This window comes from Protopterus annectens, chromosome 5.part0 (genome assembly GCF_019279795.1).
Source record: "Protopterus annectens isolate FY-2018-M chromosome 5.part0, PAN1.0, whole genome shotgun sequence".
NCBI classification, from domain to species: domain Eukaryota; kingdom Metazoa; phylum Chordata; order Ceratodontiformes; family Protopteridae; genus Protopterus; species Protopterus annectens.
In genome coordinates, this window is record NC_056735.1 from 1,038,695,787 (window position 1) to 1,038,716,394 (window position 20,608).

Below are 20,608 nucleotides of genomic sequence, written 5' to 3' on the forward strand. Positions count from 1 at the left end.
ACTGAGGGAAAAACAGGCCTATGGTATAGTTAGAGAGAAAGTCAGGGAAGAGAATTAAACAGCAGTAAGGAGGTAAGTGAAGAAGGGAGAGTAAGGAGGTATAAGGAATGAAAGGTACTTTTCTAATTTAGGGATATAGTTCATCTTGCCTTTGTGCAAGAACAGAGACAGATTTTTGCTGGGAAGTCTTTCAGAGTGGTTTTGAAAGATGGGAGGGAGAGTATAGACCTGATGAATACAGGAAAGTAGTTTCAGACCATAGCAATCTTGTACAAGTACAGCCAGTGCCTAGTAGATTTGTTTGGTTTGTAGACAGACAGAAGTTTTTGGTCAATAGATGGGAATGACTGACTGGGGGCATAGTTGTCTGGAATGTTTTTTAATGCTGAACAGGCAGATGGATACTGGATAATTTTATAGGTGGTAAGAAGTTGTATATATGTTAGTTGATGTGGCAGTTCTAACCAATTAAGGCTTTTTAGTGCTATACAGTGGTGGGTTCTGAAAGGGGAATGTGCTACAAATTTAGCAGCCTTGTTATAGCATTGTTCAAGTTTTAGTTTTTGTGAAGCTTGAAGGTTAGTAAGGAAGGGAACACCATACAGAAGAGTGGGGAGGACATAAGTAATTTCAAGTGTAGTTTGAGTTCATAGGTTCATAGGTGTGTACTAGGCTAATGGCCCTGGAGCCTTTACAAGCCTAGCCCATAGAAGTGCCCTGGCACCGTGCTGCCCAATGTTAGTTCCCAGTGCCTCTATCAAGTAGAACCACTGAAGTGATCCCTGGGGTGAACTTTCTATTACCCATCCACTCATCAAGATTTCTTTTGAAGAGGGAAAGTGAGGTGCTCTGCTTGACATGTATTGTAAGTCTATTCCAGAGCATGGGCAGTCTCTGGGTGAGGAACCTGTCCCTCCAGCATGTTCTGTTGATTGTGGTAATGAGGTTGAGGTCTCTGGAGTATGTGGTGCGGAGGGATTGGGATTTCTTTAGATGTAGCATTTCTAACAGAGCTGGGTCAGACTTGGCTTTGTAAATCAAGCAGAGATCACCTCTAAATAGGCGATATGAGACAGAGAATAGCTGGAGTCTTTTGAGTCTATCTGTGAAGGACATGTGTTTCATGCCTAGGAACCTCTTTGTGAGGCACTTCTGTGGCCTCTCTAGCTGTTGCAGGTGTCTAGTGAGGTACATGCCAAATGGGGAATTGTACTCAATGACTGGTCTAATGAGGGAAGAGTCGAGAGAGAGATGATGACCTCTTTCTTCCTGGATGCAAAACCCTTGGTATTGAGATGTGCCACATAGAAGGACTTTCTGACCACAGTAGCAATGTGGTGGTCGAAGGAGAGGCTGCTGTCAACCTGCATCCCCAGATCTCTTATAATGCCTTTGGTGTTCAGTGGGCTCCTATCGATGTGGTAATTAGTGAGAACAAAGTTTTTCCCAACTGGGATGATGAAGCATGTTTTGGCATTAAGCTTAAGGCCATAGTTTCAACACCAGTCGTTGGTCTCAGTGAGGCTTTTCTGTAGAATGTCTGCATCACTTGGCCAGGTAATAATGGCTCCCAGTTTGCAATTGTATGTGAACATGGTCAGCCAGAGTCATTTTGTGTTGGCCTGGACTTCTGAGAAGTATATGCCAAACAGGAGAGGACCCAGGACTGATCCCTGTGGGACTCCACTCATGACTGGTCAGCAGTCTGACTTGGAGTCTGCTACTTTCACACTGTGTGTTCTCTCTGTGAGCCAGTTTGCAACCCACCTAGTGATACAGGGGTGATGCCTAGTTTTGTGAGTTTATTAATAATTCCTGAGTGAGGAATTGTATCAAAGTCCTTGGCCAGATCGTGGTAGGCTGTATGCACTGCCTTACCTTCATCCACAGCCCTCGTGACTGACTCAAAGAAGTCAACCAGGTTAAGCAGGCATGATCTCCATTTCACAAAGCCAAATTGCATGGGGTCTAGAGTTTAGAGATTTCCTATATCTTTGTTAATCAGGTCTATGCTGATGCATTCCATAGCTTTACATATCAGACTCATCAGGCTAATGGGGCGATACTTCCCAGGGACTGTAGTCGCTCCCCCCTTTATAGAGAGGGATGACTGTAGCAGTGTGCCATTCGGTAGGGACAAACCCTGAGGTGAGGCTGTGACTGAACAGGGCACACAGATGTGGTGCCAGTTCACTTTGTAGTTCATGTAGAACACAGCCAGGGATATTATCGGGCCCCATGGAAGCTGTATTCTTGGCCTTGGACAATGTAGCTTTAACCTGTGCTGCAGTAATGCTGGGTGCCTGGCATTCATCCGGTATTGTGATTGGTCCTTTGAGGGGGGGTGGTTAAAGTTGGCACTGAATCTGTCAGCCAGTATGTTGGCAATATCTGTTGGCTCAGTATAGGAAGTACCATTGTGCAGTAACTCAGAGCAAATCTGGGTATTGCCGTGGAGGTTCTTGATATAACTATAGAAGGCTTTCTGATTGTTTTTAGTGTCTGCTGCAATTCTGCCTTCATAGCTGGCTTTGGAGGGTTTGATGAGGGATCTCAACTTTTTGCTGAGGTTAATAAGGGAGTTTTTCCAGTCTTGGGACTTCACCTTTTTTCCTGCAACAGTTCTTTCCTTCTGTTGTAGAGTTGATTAATGGCAGGGGACCACTAGATTGGCTTCCTTTTTTTGGAGTGTCTTGGCTCTGTTGTATATGGCTAATTACATGCATTTATGTACATGTTCGTATTGTGCATTGGTGTATGACTTGGCAGTCATGCATCCATTTTCCATTGGCATGGGTGCCATGAAGTTAGCCACCTCTGTTTTTAGGAGCACAAAGTCAGCTTTGGAGAAGTTTTTCAAGGTGGTTACCTTTGCGGGGAGTATGGGTGAGATGTGGATTTCTGTGATGATTAGTTTATGGATGGATCTGACCAGGGAGGGATTGACTACTGGTGTAGAGCAATGGTCACCCATGTTAGTAATAATCAGGCCAAGGATGTTGCTTCCTCTAGTGGGGGTAAAAATGAGCTGGTCCAGGGCATTGGAATTGATGAATTCTAGGAAGCGTTGGACCAGTGTATTGGTGCTTGAGTAGTTTTCCCAGTTGATGGAGGGGGTAGTTGAAGTCTCCTAGTATGAGAGTGTTAGTTTGGACCTTAATAGATTCTAGGGTGCTTAGGAGCATGGAGTGAGAGTCTAGGGACATGGTTGGGGACCTATAGGTGGCTATGACCTGGATCGCCATCTTACCCAATGTTAATTGTACCTGAGGTATCTTAGATGAATTATGCTGGGCTACTAGTCTGGAGGTGTGCATATCCTTTATGAATATGGAGACACCACCACCTTTGGACCTTCAGTCCATGTTTCAGGGCTGAAAGGTGTGGAATGAGTTATAGCCTGGTAACCCAGGGGTGCTTTCTGCTACTTTAAACCAGTTCTCCGTTATAGCACAAATGCTGATGTTGTCCATTTTGAGCAGTGCTTCGAGTGAGTGCATCTTGAGATTTAGACTTCTAGCTTTGAGCAGCATGACGCTCAGATTGCATTTATTTATAGCTGTCACAGTGGTAATTTGGTCTTTGGAATACCACCTAAAAAAGGTACTATAGGCATGGCAACAGCCTTAGCCAGTACCCCGAAACCTAGGGGGTGATAGATGCAGGCCATCTCTGGAAAAGCATCGAGGTCTGTCAGTGATGTCATCACAAGCAGACATATATTGGATCCCCTTTGAATGACACCAGAAACTTATCCAATTGTTAAAGTCAATAACTTTTTATTTGTACTGCTGTATTATTCTGGGTAACGATAGGATACTGCTCAGGGTTAGGGTCATACCTTCCTGGGCCACATAATCCAAGAGCTCCACCATGTCTCTTTTCATGTAGTCTGGGGAGGTGCATCTCAGTTCATTCACACCTACATGGATAATGACAGAGTCGTACTACTTGTGGAGTGAACTGAGTGCGTGTGTTATGTGTCAGATTCTGACACCTGATAGACAGCTGATTGTTACCGTCTCCTTATTCAACCTAGTGAGTGGGACATCTGTGTGCCTCACTATTGAGTCACCTATGATTAGTGTATTGAACAAGGTGTTTAGCCTTAGGTGCTTATATTGAGGGGGGCACTGTGGAGGTGAGCTATGTGCCCTCTGGTTTGTGGTGTGTTGTGGTGGTCGAGTGCATTTTTGTCTTGAAGGTCTCTACTGTTTGGGTAAATTTCTATTGAGAGCCTCCACGAAGGTGGGTGTGTGGTTTGTGTTTTTATATGAGAGCTGTGATGGTGGGTGTTCTGAAGGACTATGTGTTCCATGTGGTGTGGTGCAGGTGTTGACCTTCTCCTCTTGACCAGCTAGTCCGGTCTTGGCTGGAGAGTGCATAGCTTCCAGTTTGATGATATAAGTGCATCTGTCACAAGTCTGAGTGTTGGGAGGTAAGACGAGAGGGTTGTCTGAGTACATGAGGCAGTTGCTACACTGTCTCAGAATGCCCAAGTGCACCAGGTTAATAGGAGAAAGCACAGGGAACTGCCCTTTAATCATGCTGTATTGTTGAGAAAGTTTTTGGCTTTGTAAAGCATCCCTAGTTTTTGATGAGTTTTTTCTTATGTAATTATGTATATGAAGGGCGAATGTAAGATTATCATCCATTATCACCCCTAACAGTTTGCTATGAAAAGTGACTTCAATGCTTGTATTATCAAGAGAGAGGACTTTAAATTTTGTTTGTTAATGTGAGAGAGGGATTTAGGGTTAAAAGGTAGTGGTATGGTCTTTTTTGTGTTAAGCATGAGTTGTGAGTTACAAACGGATGTTTCAGTGGCAGTTAAAGCTTCCTGAGTAATTTTTTAGAGATGTACTATGTTGTCATATGTGCAAATGAGAGTGGAATCATCTGCAAATTGTATTAGGATGGCCTGTTGTGTGAAAGAATACAGGGTGTTGGTGAAAATGTTAAAGAGGAGGGGACCAAGGACAAAGCCTTGTGGTACACTGCTGGTGAATGGGAGGTAAGAAGAGAGCATGGAGTGCCATTTTACTGACTGCTACCTATTGGGCAAGTAGCTTTTGAACCACAGAAGGATGGGCTGAGATAGATCTAGTGAGAACATTAGAAGTAGAAGTTTGCTGTAACAAACTGTGTTGAAGGCTTTAGAAAAGTCTAGAAATAAGGAAGAGACTAGTTTGCCATTATCTCTAGCTTTACTGAGACTATATATATAGGTTAGAAGGGCAGTGCTAGTACTATAGGAAGGACAAAAGCCATGTTGTATAGGAGATATAAGTTCTTCCTGCAGGAGATACTCTAGCAATTGTTATCGAATACATTTTTCAAGGATTTTGGCCAGGGCAGATAAGATTGCCATAAGTCTAAAATTATTAATGCCTGTAGATTTTCCTCCTTTGTACAGAGGAACAATGTGTGACTTTTTCCAGAAAGAAGGAACAAGGTATTCCCTGACTGATCTATTTATAAGGATTGAGATGGGATAGGCAGTTCTATTGGCTGCTATTTTAGGTATTCATTTGGAAGGTCATCAGATTCACTTGGAAGGTCATCAGATTCACTTGGAAGGTCATCAGCTGAAGAAGAAGAGTATGGTTTACGTTTATTTAAGAGCAGTTTTTTTATAGGATGTGGGCACAGGTTTGAAGGTGAAAGTGAATGTAGTGGTATGTGTCTATTGGACAGGTTTGGGATTAGATGGTGAGGAAACCTTGGTTATACTTGGTATACTATCTAAAAAATAAGAGTTGAATAGTTATTGGAGGAGGAATTTGTGTTGAATTTTTGGTCTAGATAGAAAATTTCTTTAATGGCTGTCCATAATTTGTTAGGGTTGTGTTAGTATTATTCTGAAAGTTATTATAGTATATTTTTGTCTTAATACTTTTGATTTTTACTATGACTGTGAAGCATTCTGAATTTTTCAAGATATTGAGGTGTTTTATATTTTTGCCATTCTTTCCATGCTTTTTTCTGTATCCTGCATTAGAATTCTACTCTTTTTGGTTAGCTAAATTGCATTATTTATTTCCCATCTCTTCCTTCTAGGAGGTGTAAAGCTATTTAAGATATTTAGAAATGTTGTGTTGAATTCCATTACATCATCATCCAAGAGGAGGATTTTAGGAAGTTCTAGCTAATAGGTGACAGTGTAGTAATGAAAATTTCTGGGTTAAACTTGGAAAGGTTACATGTTGTTTTATAAATATGCTGTTTAACTGGATGTGTGAGATGTCTATTCATACAGAATGGGAGAGGATTACTGAAAGAGTCTCTGACATTGTACCTGTGGTGGAGTATTTGCTAGGGTCTGATACTAGGATCCAGTCTAATAGGTAATTTGATGTCTTGCTATAATGCATAGGGCTACTAATTAGTCTAATACAAACAGGAATTGCAATATGAACTGAGGGAAAAACAGGCCTATGGTAAGTTCATGCTAGATGTAGGGGAGTTAGAGTTTGTATCCAACCAACTGACATTCACATCACATAGTAATATTTTTTCTTGTGGAAATCTTATGGCTATCCAACGTAAGCTATCTTCTAGAAGAGCTGTATTGTTTTCAGGAGAGATGTAAAGGACAATAATTCATATTTGTTTATAATTGTTTATGTTGAGGAAAGCAATAGGAAGCTCTGCTGAACTGAATGTTGGTGTTGGTTTGCTGTAACAGGAGATGTGATATGTACTGGGAAATATTAAAGCAATGCCACCACCTTTCCTCTGTATACAGTAATTAGTGATGATATTATAACCAGGAGATATAACTTTGGAGTCATTTTTGATGGGTTTAAGCCAAGTTTCCGTTTCAGTGGGAATATCAGGCTTATTTTGAGTAATCCAGGCATGTAGTTCAGCAGTTTTATTTCTTATACTTCAAACATTTATAACAGCAAAATTTAGATCACCAGGGTTGGGGATCAGCTGTTGTTGGGTTACAGTGGGGGAGAATCATCTTTATGTTCATTGTGATTGGTAGGGCCAGGATTAGGCTGCATATCTCCTCCTGGAAAGATTTTAGTATATTGGGCAATTATGCATACTTGTTTTTGGAGAGGATTCTTGCACTTAATTTTGCTGTAGCTTGCGTTGAAGTGCAATTAATCAGCCTATATTTGGAATAAAGGTGAGGGGAAATATTAGATAAGTTTGATGCAATTTGTGTGGAAAATGTAAAGAGGAAGTATGGATAGATGGCTGGGGCAGAGTTAGGGACATGCTACAAGATATTATTGGGTCTTGGTAGGGTGAACAATGGCATAGTAGCAGGAGAAGAATAGAGGATAAGCATAATTAAGTACAGGAATCTGTATTTTATAGATGTTAGGTGGTGGTGAAATAGCAATGAAGACAGAAACAAGAAGTTGCAGGACAACATGATATTCAGTGATGGTGGATTCTGAAAGCTGGAAGAGGTTAGATAAGAAGAGAAGTATATTCTAGAAAAGAAGAGAGGTAGATTTGTGATTCATGGAATGCAAGAGATTTTCATGTTGAGAAAAGTCTTACCAGTGGTTATATATATATACATACTTAAATGAGTGAGTTACAGTTACAATAAGCTTTATGTAAAAGAAATATGAAGTGATTGTTGCATAAAAGTTAGCAGCGGGCATATGGAGTGATCTGGTTATATAAGAGAGGAGTTATTCACTGAACCTTTTTGTAAAGTGACTTTTATATATTAATTTATAACAATGAGTACAATACAAGGCATTAGCACTGAAAGCAGATAGAAAATGGCTAACAATATGGATAACCTGAATATTGCTTATTTAATTCTCGAAAGTTAGTCAGCTTATTTTGAAAGAAATGAGCTTCAATGAACAGTATTGGGAATGAAATGGAATTTTCATTAACATGCTGGCAACAAAACTTATAGCTTGTTGCATAATTTAGTTGTGCCAGGTAGGAATGCATCAAAACCATTCTAGGACATTGATGATCTTTTAAAAAAACAATTCAACTCAGGGTCAATATAGGATATAGTAATTCAGTCATTAAGAGAAATCAATTGAGATGAAACAAACTTAAAAGATATTACTGTGGCCATTTTTCCAGATCAGACATAATTCCTACATATAGAAGCAGTCTGTGATTAAAAGTGACTTATCTCTGCTGATGTTTGATTAGATTCAAAAGTTTATGATCTAGCTTATTGGGAGCAGGGATACACAATGTATTGCATTTGCTGAAATCTGTGTAAAATGATCATTGCTGTGACATACGTGTGCATGTATGTATCTACGTGGGGCAGATGTGTAGCAGAGTATCCAAAAGTAAGACTTAACCATAATTTCTTTCACATTCTATCACAGTCACTTTACAAGGGAGTATGAAAAGCAATGAATCACAATAATGACAAAACAGCCTGACTTGATGTCTTTATGCACACAGATTATGTTTTTATTTTTTGAAATGACTGTAAGTACTTGTTCTGAGGTAATCACATAAGAAAGTCCTAACTAGATTGTGAGAAGGAAAATATTGTGTGGGCAGAAGATGAAAGGTTTAAGCTAAATGTCTCTACTAGTATAACTGCTATGGTAAATCAGTGAAAACGTCATCAAAAATAAGAAACATTAAAATCAATGAACGAAGATTTTGATGACACTGCCTCATTAATAAAACTTATGAGTGTTTTTGCTCTCTTTGAATTTAATGAAAACTTCATCAGACAAACTCTCTGGTAAAAACTAACAACTTTCAAACAACCAGTACTGATGGTAACAATGTTACTGTGCTTGGTATAGTAGATATGAGTTTAGTGCTAAGGTCCTAACATGTCAGCACACTGTCTGGAGGGAGTGACTTAGAAGCCTTTGGAAGTTTTTTTTTTTTTTTTAGTACCTCTGCACATGTGGGCTTGGTGTTGCAGTTTTCTCAATTTTTTTTTTCAAATCATTTGAATGACTCCCATACTATTTATATATAACATCTTAAATAACTATGTAGACTATTTACATTGGCCTGACACTATAACAGATCTTAATGTATACAGTTACTTTATACGTATGTCCAATCCATTATGAGTGTCTGATCAATTATTGTATAGTATCAATCAATGATAAGACTTTTCCCCAAGGGTTGTTGATAAATGGCTTTGGAAAAATTCTTAGTTGTTTAATTTTAATTTCCAATAATGCTGTGGTCTTCAGTAGGCTGTAGAAGTCTTCCAAATTTGGTATTGTGTTTGTATTCCATCTTCTTGTTATACACTTCCTTAAAATTGCAAGTATAGTCCATACTAGATACATGTTTGATCTATTCAAATGAGGACCTCCGTTCACATTTAATAATAGAAGAGCTTTAGTTAAAATAAAATGATTCATTAAATAAAGCTTGTAGAACGTTATTAATACCATTCCAAAATGGCTTAATTTTAACACAAGCAAAGAAAATGTGGTTCCAATCTGCATTGTGTACTTGATCACATCTCCAACATATTCCTTTGATGGAAGAACTAATTTTTCTGATTCTGTCTGGGGGTTAAGAATGCTCTGTGCAAGCATTACCAATTAAAAACTTTCCAGTATTGTGTAAAGGATGTATATTTTATCGATAATAAGATATTTGTTTTAATATCTTCAGTTAACTGTATTGAGTGTCCTTTTGTTATATATTTCCAATATAAGGTTTTGGGTGATGTTTTATAGTTTATCAATATTTTGTAAAATTTTGAAATACTGTTTCCCATGTCAAAGTCATTATATATGATTTCATATATGTATTTCATAAATGTAGGAATTTCTGTAAATGAAGAATTGTTAATTGTTCTACTGAAATCTTGTGAATATGGCAGAATGCTCTGTAAAGTTAGCCAGTACTGTTGTGGAATTTTGTATGTTGTTTTTTTACTTGCATATCTAAAACTTTTAGTTCTTTGATACATTGGAGCTAACAAACAAATCCTTTCTATTCCCAGGAATTAATTTCTGTATATATTTTATGTGGGAAGTTCTTTGTGACTATAAATGCTGCTAAAAGATCAAACCAGATTTTTAAATCTATATTTGCATTAATCATTTTCCTAAGTGAGTCAATGTAATAACTAAATGTACAAGCTTTAGTGGGTTTAGTTATGTTATATTGCATACTAATAAATACATGTGAAATGGCAAATTGTTTTTATCTGTTATTTGAAATTTTTTTGCAAATCAAATTAATTTATTGATATTACAATTAGTAATTCTTTCGAATTTGTAGAGTAATTTGGACTTATGCAGTATGAGATTGTTTTAGATATTGATGCTTTTATATATGTTTCTATATCAGGAAAGTTTAATCCTCCCATTTTCAATGGTCTGGTATGATGTATTAAAGCTATTCTGTTTCTTTGGGAAACCATACAAAATGTATTAGGCATGAATTTATTTCTTTAAGTATATTCATTTCTGGTAACAGTTGTATTGCCAAGGCTATATATAGGATATTGGGCAGTAAAACCATTTTAACTGTAGTCTATCTTCAAATGTTAATATTATTGTGTTGCATTTTTTCACAGAGATTTTAATTGTATTGATGAAATTATTGTAGTTTTTGAGACATTCATTACTATCCTTGTATAACTCAATTACTAGATATTTTAAGATAGATTCTTGTTTCCCTATGAAGTGATCCCCCTTAGTCTGCAGTTCTTTTTTTTATTTAAAAATAAACATTTTGATTTTGATTTATTGAAATGGAGTCCTGAAGTCATGTGAAATTTGTCTGTTAATATATCTAATTCTTCTAATGTCTCTTTTGTGTTAGATAATGTTAGTAATATGCCATCAGCAAATAGCATTACTTTAGAATTGTATTGTTCATAGACATCTATTCCTTTGATTTTTATATTGTTACAAATTGAATCTGCCAATATTTCAATAGCCAGAGCAAATAGAATCGGTGACATGGGACATCCTTTTTTAGTGGCTTTTGTTATATGTATAGATTCAGAGGTAAAAGGACCTAACTTGACATACGCTAAATTATTTGTATATATATTCTTTAGGAGATGAACAAATGATGCAAGAAATTCAAATAGCATTAGGATTTTGAATAAATAGTCCCAATTTAGGGAATCAAAGGCTTTCTCTATATCTAATCTAATTATGAGTGTTTCTTTATTGTCTTTATTAACACAATCTATAAGAGAAATTATCCTTTTAATATTGTCGTGTGTGTGTCTATGATATATAAATCCAGTTTGATCATTATTTATTGTTTTGGATAGTGGTATTTTCATTCTGTTAGTTGATATTGTCATAAGTATCTTATAGTCATTATTTAATAATGATATAGGTCTATATGAGGTACAGAGGTTTGGGGATTTTTTTTTTCATTTATGGTATGATTAAGGAATATCTCCAAGAGGATGGTATTAAAGCTTGTGACTGAATTTCTAATAGAGTTTTATGGAAGAGGGATAGTATCTTTGAAGGAAAAAGTTTATATATTTCCATAATGATGCCATCTATACCTGGAGCTTTATTATTGTTACCCTCTTTTATTGTATCTGTAATTTCTTTGTAGGATATGGGTGCTTGCAGATCTAATTTTCATTTTTCTGTTTTTTTTAATATTAGAACATTTTTCATCTAGATTTAATTGATCAATATGTATATTTTCTTTTTGAAAATGTTCCAGATAGTGATTTCTATAGGCAAAAAGAATGCCACCTATATCTGAGACATTTTTCCCTTTCTTTTCATCGGAGATACATTTAATGTTATTAGCTTTTCATTGTATTTTGATTCTTGTGGATACATTATGTAGATATTTGGGAGAAGTGGCCAAGGTATTAATTTTTAGTTTTTCTAAAGCTAAACTAGTTTTATGTGTTAGAATTTCATTGTATTTATTGTTTAATACTTCTACTTTCTATTTCATCTCCAAATGATTTTGATTTTTTTCAGGTTTTACTGACAAAAGTTTGGATTGTAGATTTAATAATTCAGAATTGCATTCTCTGATTTTTTTATACTAAATTAGATTTTACCATATATGTAAACTTTTAATGAGTCCATATCATTATTTTAGTTATCTCTGTGGTGTAATTAATATCTAAGAAGAACTGTAATTCAGATAATAACCAGGGTTTGAACTCTTTAAGTTAAAGATCAATGGTTTGTACCCATTTTGAAGTTTTAGTATCAATGAATTGTGGTCTGAAAAGGGGCAGGGAGTGACTGAGAAATTAATGATTTTAGAGTGTAAGTCATGAGCAGCAAATATTTTATCTATTCTAGTTTGGGTACCATATCTGTGATCTTGATGGAAAACAGCAAAAATGCATCTTCTTTAAATCTGAAGGTATCTACAAGATGAAATTATTCTACCCACTTGTTTAAAGCTGTTAATACAGCAGATGTACACAGTGGCCTTTTATTTGTAGTTTCAGAAATATCAAATACACAGTTAAAATCTCCTCCTAATATTAAGTTGTCTTTATTATTATTGGAAATGAAATCCAAGTGTTTTTTAACAGTTCCTGTTCCAATGCCTGGGAACCAGTATAGATTAGCTAGGGTCCATATTCTGTTAACTATTACTAATGCCATAAGGCCTTCTTTATCTTCATACTTATAAATGATTTCTGGGTTAATCACATTTGTTTTCCATAAAATTGTTACCCCTTTTGTCTTTGGCTTATAAGTGGATTGCTCCAATATCATATATTCCTTAGGATTTCATTTGTAATTGTCATTTGTTTTGAAATGAGTTTCTTAAAGGAAGACATGTTGTGCTTTGTTCAGTTTAAATATTTCAATAAATTTGATCTCTTGCTAGGATTGTTTAAACCATTGGTATTTAAAGATAATAAAGTTAAATCCATCTTAGATTATTTAGACTATGCATTTTTGTTTTATCGTGACTATTAAACATTTTCCTTTGATAACTATAAAGTATATGTTTGAATTTTTAAAGGAAATTATCAGTTTTATACTTTAAGTGTTTACCAATAAAGTAATGTTTTGGTCAGGCATACTAAAAATGTTTTTGTGAAATAACAAATTTAAATTAATAAATGTTAACACAACTAAGATCAGCACTAGACATGAAATGAAAATCATTCCTAATCTGATGGATAAACCTAAGTCCATCAGACTGTCACTCATGCCTTGACAATCCAGAACATCTGCGCTCCATAAATTGAATTATCATATGGAGAATATTTATAATAGGAATAAGCAATATTTATATTATTTTGAACAGATATAGTAGTATTGTAGATTAGACAGAATTCTAATACATTATAAATGTCTACTTATTGTATACTATTTACATGAAAGACAGATGACAAGCAATTCAATCATAGTAAAGTAGGATGTATCATATATAAAACCTCAATAAAAGATTATAGCACAGTTATTTAACATATTCACCCTTATTGATGAATTATTTAAAAACTTATTACTTAATGTAAATAGATGGTGATAATATTTATAACTAATGTTTATAATACAATGTATTTTACTGGATATATCAGAAGATTTATTTCATTGTTTGCCAGCATTTAAGTAGTCACTTTGTTTGTTGCCAACTTACTTAAAGCATCAAGTTTGTTTTATGTGAACATTGGTGAAAGTAAATGCATTTTAATTATCAGTGCATCCCTCTTTCCCCCATTTCCTACACATAAGGATTTTCATATCTGTCATTTTTTATTATAAAATGAGTGAAATTATAGGTTAAAAACAACAAATGAACTTATTGTGATTAATGATTACAAGTTCATTTCCATATTCATAAATTGTAATTTTATGGCATATACTGAACATTTTTCGATTTAAATGGCAACACTCTATTTTGTATAATCAACAAAGGTTAAACTGAGTGATTATTGTCAATTTAATTCTATTTGTTCAGAATGTGATTGTTATATTATGTGACATTCCTAGTTCAGACTTCTATTGTTTCCCTTGAACAACTTTGTCACTTTGATTTTATGTATAAAACATTAGTTACCTTGGTAACAGATTAAGTACTATGTATGGACAAGATGGGTTACAAAACCACAATTCAAGTTTAAGCAATTATATGACTTGTTATGTACATTTACTTATATTAGAAAATTACCATGCTTCCCCTGGATGTTCAATATAGTCTATGTCATTTATGACAAGTTAAAACAGTAGTGTTATTATACACAAGCCCATGTTATTAAACTGAGTGTCTATTGTCAATTTTATACTATTTGTTCAGAATATGATTGTTACATTCTGTGACATTTCAAGTTTAGGCTTCTATTGTTTCTCTTGAACAATTTTATCAGTTTTATGTCATGTATAAAACATTACTTACCTTGGTAACCACTTAAGTGTTATATATGGTCAAGATGGCATGCAAAAACTACAATTCAAGTTAAAGCAATTACATGGCTTGTTATGCATATTTACTTATATAAGAAAAATCATCATGCTTCCCCTTGATGTTAAATATAGTGTTCGTCATTTATAACAAGTTAGGACAGTAGTGTTATTGTACACAAGCCCATGTTATTAAATCCTGCCTTTAATATCTAAATTTAGCAGACTGCTTCATCTTATATGATGAATATATATTTTATGTCTAGACTTACTAAAATCATACATTACATAACTATTGTGTGTCTTTTTTTCTGGCTGTTGCTTACTTATTTGAGAGACCACAATATGTAATGGTTATTCTTATTATTAGCTCCTTCCAAGCATGCTCATACAGTCCATAGACTTTAAATTATGTGGGCCTTCTAGTTTCTTATTTGTTATATTTCCACCCTTACATACATACATACATGTCAGTACTTCAAGCACAGGCGACAATGCCCATCCAGTTTTGCCAGAATACCAGTCACTAGTTCATGTGGTGGGTTTCCAGACTGTTCTTAAAATATCCAAACCAATATCTGTCCTGTTCCATTTTAGCAGCCTGTTCCATGCAGTGGCCACTCTGTCAGTGAACCATTCAATGCACCTTCCATTCCCACAGATATTTCCAAAAAAGAAAATCTGATGACTCTCTAGCACTTCCCTGCAACCCCAAACATCCATAAAATCAGCTATCCCCATATGCAAGTTCACCTCCCAGACCACGGCAAAGGGTACTGCAAATGATCAAGTGCTCTTAGTCTTTCACAATAACTCAGACTTCCACTCATGTAAGTCCTTAATGCGTTTGGACCAGAATACATTTTAAATATAAAATTGCACTTATTATTATTTTTTTTATCACAAATCAACTTAATGAGCTAAACAAAGTGTTGGGAGACCATAAATATGTGTATATGTGTTTTAAAACAGACCCTTTATTTATATATATATATATATATATATATATATATATATATATATATATATATATACTTCATTGCTGAGAATCATCTAGGCGGCGCCTCAGAGCCACTAAGCTTTATCGTCACTCTGTCTCCATTATTATAGCAACCTGGGAGCATCTGTTTCTGTTAGTGTGTCTGTGTACTGCACACCAGAGGCTTGCAATGCACCTGAAGCAAAGATTCTCTTCACTGCAAATTCAAGCCTAAATTCCTTCCCTTTCAATGAGGCAACAGCCAGAAAAAGAACGGAGAGCCAACATGAAAAAATAAATAAATAAAAACCTCCCAACAAGCTGCCACAACAAGAGATAACACATTGTTCCAGCCTTCCCACCTCTCACTCAGCAGATGTGTACACAAACTGTTCTCTACCAAAATATCCCAAATCACAGTTTTATCCACCACCTTCCCCTGGATCCAGGCTAAAACACCAAATGTTTCTTCCTAATACATGAGTGTCAGTAAACCTCGATCACAAGCCACAACCCACAGCTTCCAGGAGACGAAAATGGCAACATACAATGGCTGCCAGACACAGCTGCATCCACACACACCATGTCAGGCTTAATCAAACAGCACTTGAAGCTATGATACCTGCCCTGATTGATATTAACTATGTTTAGACAGAATAATAATGACATTTGTACTAGCTGCCAGACACAGCTGCATCCATGCACACCATATCAGGATTGATCAAACAGCACTAGAGGCTATGAGACCTGCAATAATTGATATTAACTATGTTTAGACCGAATAATAATGACATTTGTACTAGCTGCCAGACATAGCAGCATCCACGCTCACCATATCAGGACTGATCAAAAAGAACTCATAGCTGTGATACCTGCCATACTTGATATTAACTATATTGAGACAGAATAATGATGACATTTGTACTAAGAGCTTGCTACTATTATTTAACCAGGATATACATGACATTTCTAAATCATACTTTAACTGAAGAAGGCATTAGTCTCCATGACAGCATTTTTTTTCAAAACACTCTACTGTTACTGCTATCATATATGATGTTAAATTGTTACATTTAAGTCTAAACTCTGATGAATGGTACAATGTTGAATTAGTTAATTAATTACTTAAATTATTATAAGTAAAATCAATGAAAAATGAACAAGATAAGTATTCATTGAGTTCAAGTAGGGGAATAGAAACTTCTATGTTTGTATTATTTGTTGCTTTGTTTGGCTTATATATATAATGTAAATAGTAACCCATCTTGACCTACCTTTGTTTGTGAAGAATTATTGGAGTCTTTGAACATTCTGAATAAATCATTACTGTTTCTCAGTTGTTTAAGAAACCCTCCTTTTTTAAATTAAAACAGATGACAAGAGATGTACCGTATCAGTTGATACTTTGAGAGATGTAGTTGTAATAGCTATTTTTTGGGACAGCTATCTTGGAATCAGTTTTTTTTGTTTCTTCTTTCTAGCATCAGTCCAAGGATTTGTTTATTTTATTCTTTTAAGAGTAGGCACCATCCATTCCATTTCTTCTGGGATAGACACTATGTTGTTGTTTTTGATGAATGTAGTAGCTTCTTCTAAGTCATTAAAGGTTCTCATCTCATTGGCAAAAAATATTTTATCTTGACTGGAAAGGCCAGCTGTGCTTTAATGTTCTTTTGTTTCAACAGTTGTATTATTGGCCAGACTTTTTTCCTTTGTTCTAATATTCTGGAAGAATAATCATTGTCAAACCTTATCAGGCTTTGATTGTATTTTAAGGGTGATTTTCTCCAATCAGATTTTAATATTCGTTTCTTGTCCAGAAATGAAAGAAATTTTATAACTATGGATCTAGGTGGAGTATTTGTTGAGTTAAAAGCAGGTTTCCTCAGTGCTCTGTGTGCCCTTTCAATCCCAAATGAAAGTCTCTCTTTAAAAACCTAAAAATTCAGTAATCCAGGTTAAGAATGAAATTTCTTCTCCTTCAGTGTTTTCAGGCAGAACAAAGATCCTTATGTTGTTTCTCCTTTCCCTGTTTTCTAAGTCATCTATTTTGTTAAGCAGTCATGTATTCTGTTTAAACAGAAATTCTTTTTGGAATTCTTCCTTTTTGAGTCTCCCTTCAATGTCATTTAGAGAAGTCTCTATATTTGTTATTTTTGTATGGTGCTGCTGTAATAGTTACTTAAGAGTATCAGTCTGTTTTTGAGAATTTAATTTGAGGTTTTCTAAGTCATTTTAAAGCCATCCATCATCAAAGATAGTTCCTGTAAGGTAGATGTCATCAATTGCAGTTCTTTTTCCAAAGAAGCATCTGGATGAGAATTCCTTGAGTTGTTCATATTCAGTGACTCAATATATCTCCAAGTTACTTGACAGGAAAATGTTTGCATATCTCCACCAAAATTGATATTTATGTAGTTTAGTAGTTTATCTATAAACATCTGATGTTTTAAACTTGAAAATAATATTTTCTTATATTATTATACTAGTTTATGGAACTCTCAAAATTCACTGCTCTCAGTTGGCCATCTATGCTCCACCCCAGGTGTTGCAGTTTTGATGTGATGTTGTTAGGTGTGTAGAGTAGCTATCACTTGATTGGTAACTCTGCATGTGAAGTTGTTAAATCTTGCTGTTTATTCTCACTGATGAGTTCGGAGCCGATCGTCGGCTCCGACATAGCCGATAGCAAAGCTCAAGGTTTGCCAGTAGCTCGAGACCAACCCCTTATTCCACAATGCACTGCTGGAATTACTTCAGATCTAGTTTGCTGTGGCAAGAGAGATCTCGGTGATCCAGCTAGCTCGGACCATTTGTGATAGAAAAAACAGCAAGTTCTTATAAAAAAATCTTTCTTTTTGCTTTAGAGGATAGTTATGTATTAGTGTTTAAATATTTGATAATAGTTTCTAGAGTTCTGGGTAGATAGTGCCCTGTTGGCTAGTTGTTTTGTGTGGGTCTTTAGCCCTATTTAGACTTATTAATCTCCTTAGCCAGGGTTTTTCTCTGTGGGCTTCTTTAGCCTGTATTTGTAAACTATAATTGTTATAGATAGTGCCTGGATTGGGCTTAGTTACTTTGTGGGTCTTTACAAGTAAAGTAAAGATTTTCCTGTCTTAAGATTTTGCAGTACACTAGTTTGTTTTACCTTAACTATGTCAGATGATAAGGAAAAATCCCATCCTAAATCGGGATTCAAGAAATGCCCAGATTGTGGGCAGAAAATGTCCGTCACTGACGGACACATTCAATGTGTCTACTGTCTGGGGGCTAAACACCTCCAAGACACTTGCAGCATTTGCCATTCCTTTTCTTCAAGAGTCCTCTTGGAGAGAAGGAGGAAGCTAATAGACAGGGGATTGCTACAGCAATCCTTTTCTGAGGTGTTGAGTAGCCATGAGGGTACTAGCGCATCCTCCAAATCCTCAAAATCCAAATCTTCAGACAAAGTGGCAAAAAAGGCAAAAATTTCAGGAGGGTCATCAGTTCCACAGACCTCAGAACTGAGTGTACCTTTGATTTGGAGCTGGCTCTCAGTATTGGAGCCGGTCTCTGAAGTTCCTTCTTCTCCTCTGCTCCAGTCAGCACCTTTGGTGCATTCCACTAAATCCTCAGTCAGCCTTTCAGATTTGGACATGGATCGGCTAGTGCAGAAGCTTTTACAGGCACCAGGACTTGCCAAATTGTTGTTGGCCCTGACCAGCTCGTTTGTGCTGAAGACCATGGACCCGGATTTGTCTACTCCTCCTCCGAGCCATACTGGACTCTTGGAGCCAAAGGAAACTGAACCGATAATTGTCGAGCCCTTGAAGCTGATACCCACACCAGTGTTATCGGCTCCATCTACTCAGATGTCCTTAGCATCGACCGAGGACTCTAGGAGCTGACGCTCTCCCATCGGGTCCGGGGAGGATAGTCGAACCGATTTGTCAGTGCTGACTCTTCCTCTCGGGACCTCGGCTCGGATGAGCTCGGCTCCTACCTCAGGTTCAGAGCCCAGGGTTTTGGTGCGGGAGGATTGGACGGTACTCTTGGGTCCGTCCACTCCTTCTCGTCGGAGCCATGGTGCCTTCGATGCTATGAGGAGAGTGTTGTCTCCAAAGACAACGTTAACATCGGTTCAGCCTTCCCTCTCCCCTCAAGCTCCTGTGTCTGCTTCTTCATCTACCAGTCCCTCTAAGCATAGAGACCCCAAGCATCAAGTAACCCCACAGGGCATCCCCTGCTCTTCTGAGACCTCCCCAGATCCCCCCCACTGAGGAGGTGCCCAGGAAGAGACTGCGAAGAGACTGTGCAAGAGGAGGCACTTAGACTCCCCACCGCAGTCTTTGACATCTGACACAGATTTGGATGAGTTAGAAGGGTCCCCTCGATCCTCCTCTGAGGATATCTCCTTTGCAGATATACTAGAGATCCTTAGTCAGAGGGGAGATTGGCAGTCCAAGACTCCTACTGAGGATGAGTCCGTGCTCTTGAAGGCTTTTGGGTCTCAACTTCCACTTCTTCGGTGTCTCCGCCTTACGATGAGCTCATGGAATTGATCTCTCGTAAGACGTGGGAGTCACCGGAGGCCATGAAACCTGTTCCTCCTAAGCCCAATAAATTCATGTCAGCCCCATTGGACAAGCCATTTTTGACAAAGGGAGTGCCTGTTGATGCCATTGTGGTAGCTGCAGCCACCAAAATGGAAGTGTCTGAGACATCCACATCTATCCATCCTCCTAACAGAGATTCTAGGGTCATGGATAGATATGGGAAATGCATGTTTAGTTCAGCGACTTTTTCTCTACCTCAACTACCACTCTACGTGTCAAAGAACAAAGCTACAACAGCAGAGGTCTTGAAGGTGCTAGGTTTGATGGCGGCAGCAATCCTGGCTATACCACTCGCAATGATGCATATGCAAATTCTTCAATGGCTCCTCTTTGTTCAGTGGTCGTACCAGAAACTACCGATGCACCTCTTTGCCAGCCATATCACTTCAAAATGCAGAAGCTACTTTGCCCTAATTTCACCTCCTGGTCATCCCCCGAAAGATGCACTTTTATACGATTGGCCCCCGGGTCTCCTTTATGCATTTCCACCCTTCCCATTGATACCCAGATTTTTACAGAAGGTAAAATCACTGGGAAGGACTGTTATTCTCATAGTCCCCAACTGGCCTTGACAGATTTGGTTCCCATTTCTCCACCATCATCTGTTGTAAGATCCATGGCTCCTGGACCCAGTTCCAGACCTTCTGATGCACCCATCAGGGGACCTCCATCCTTCACTGCAGTCCCTGAATCTGACTGCTTGGCTAATCTACTTCCCCTAATTGCCA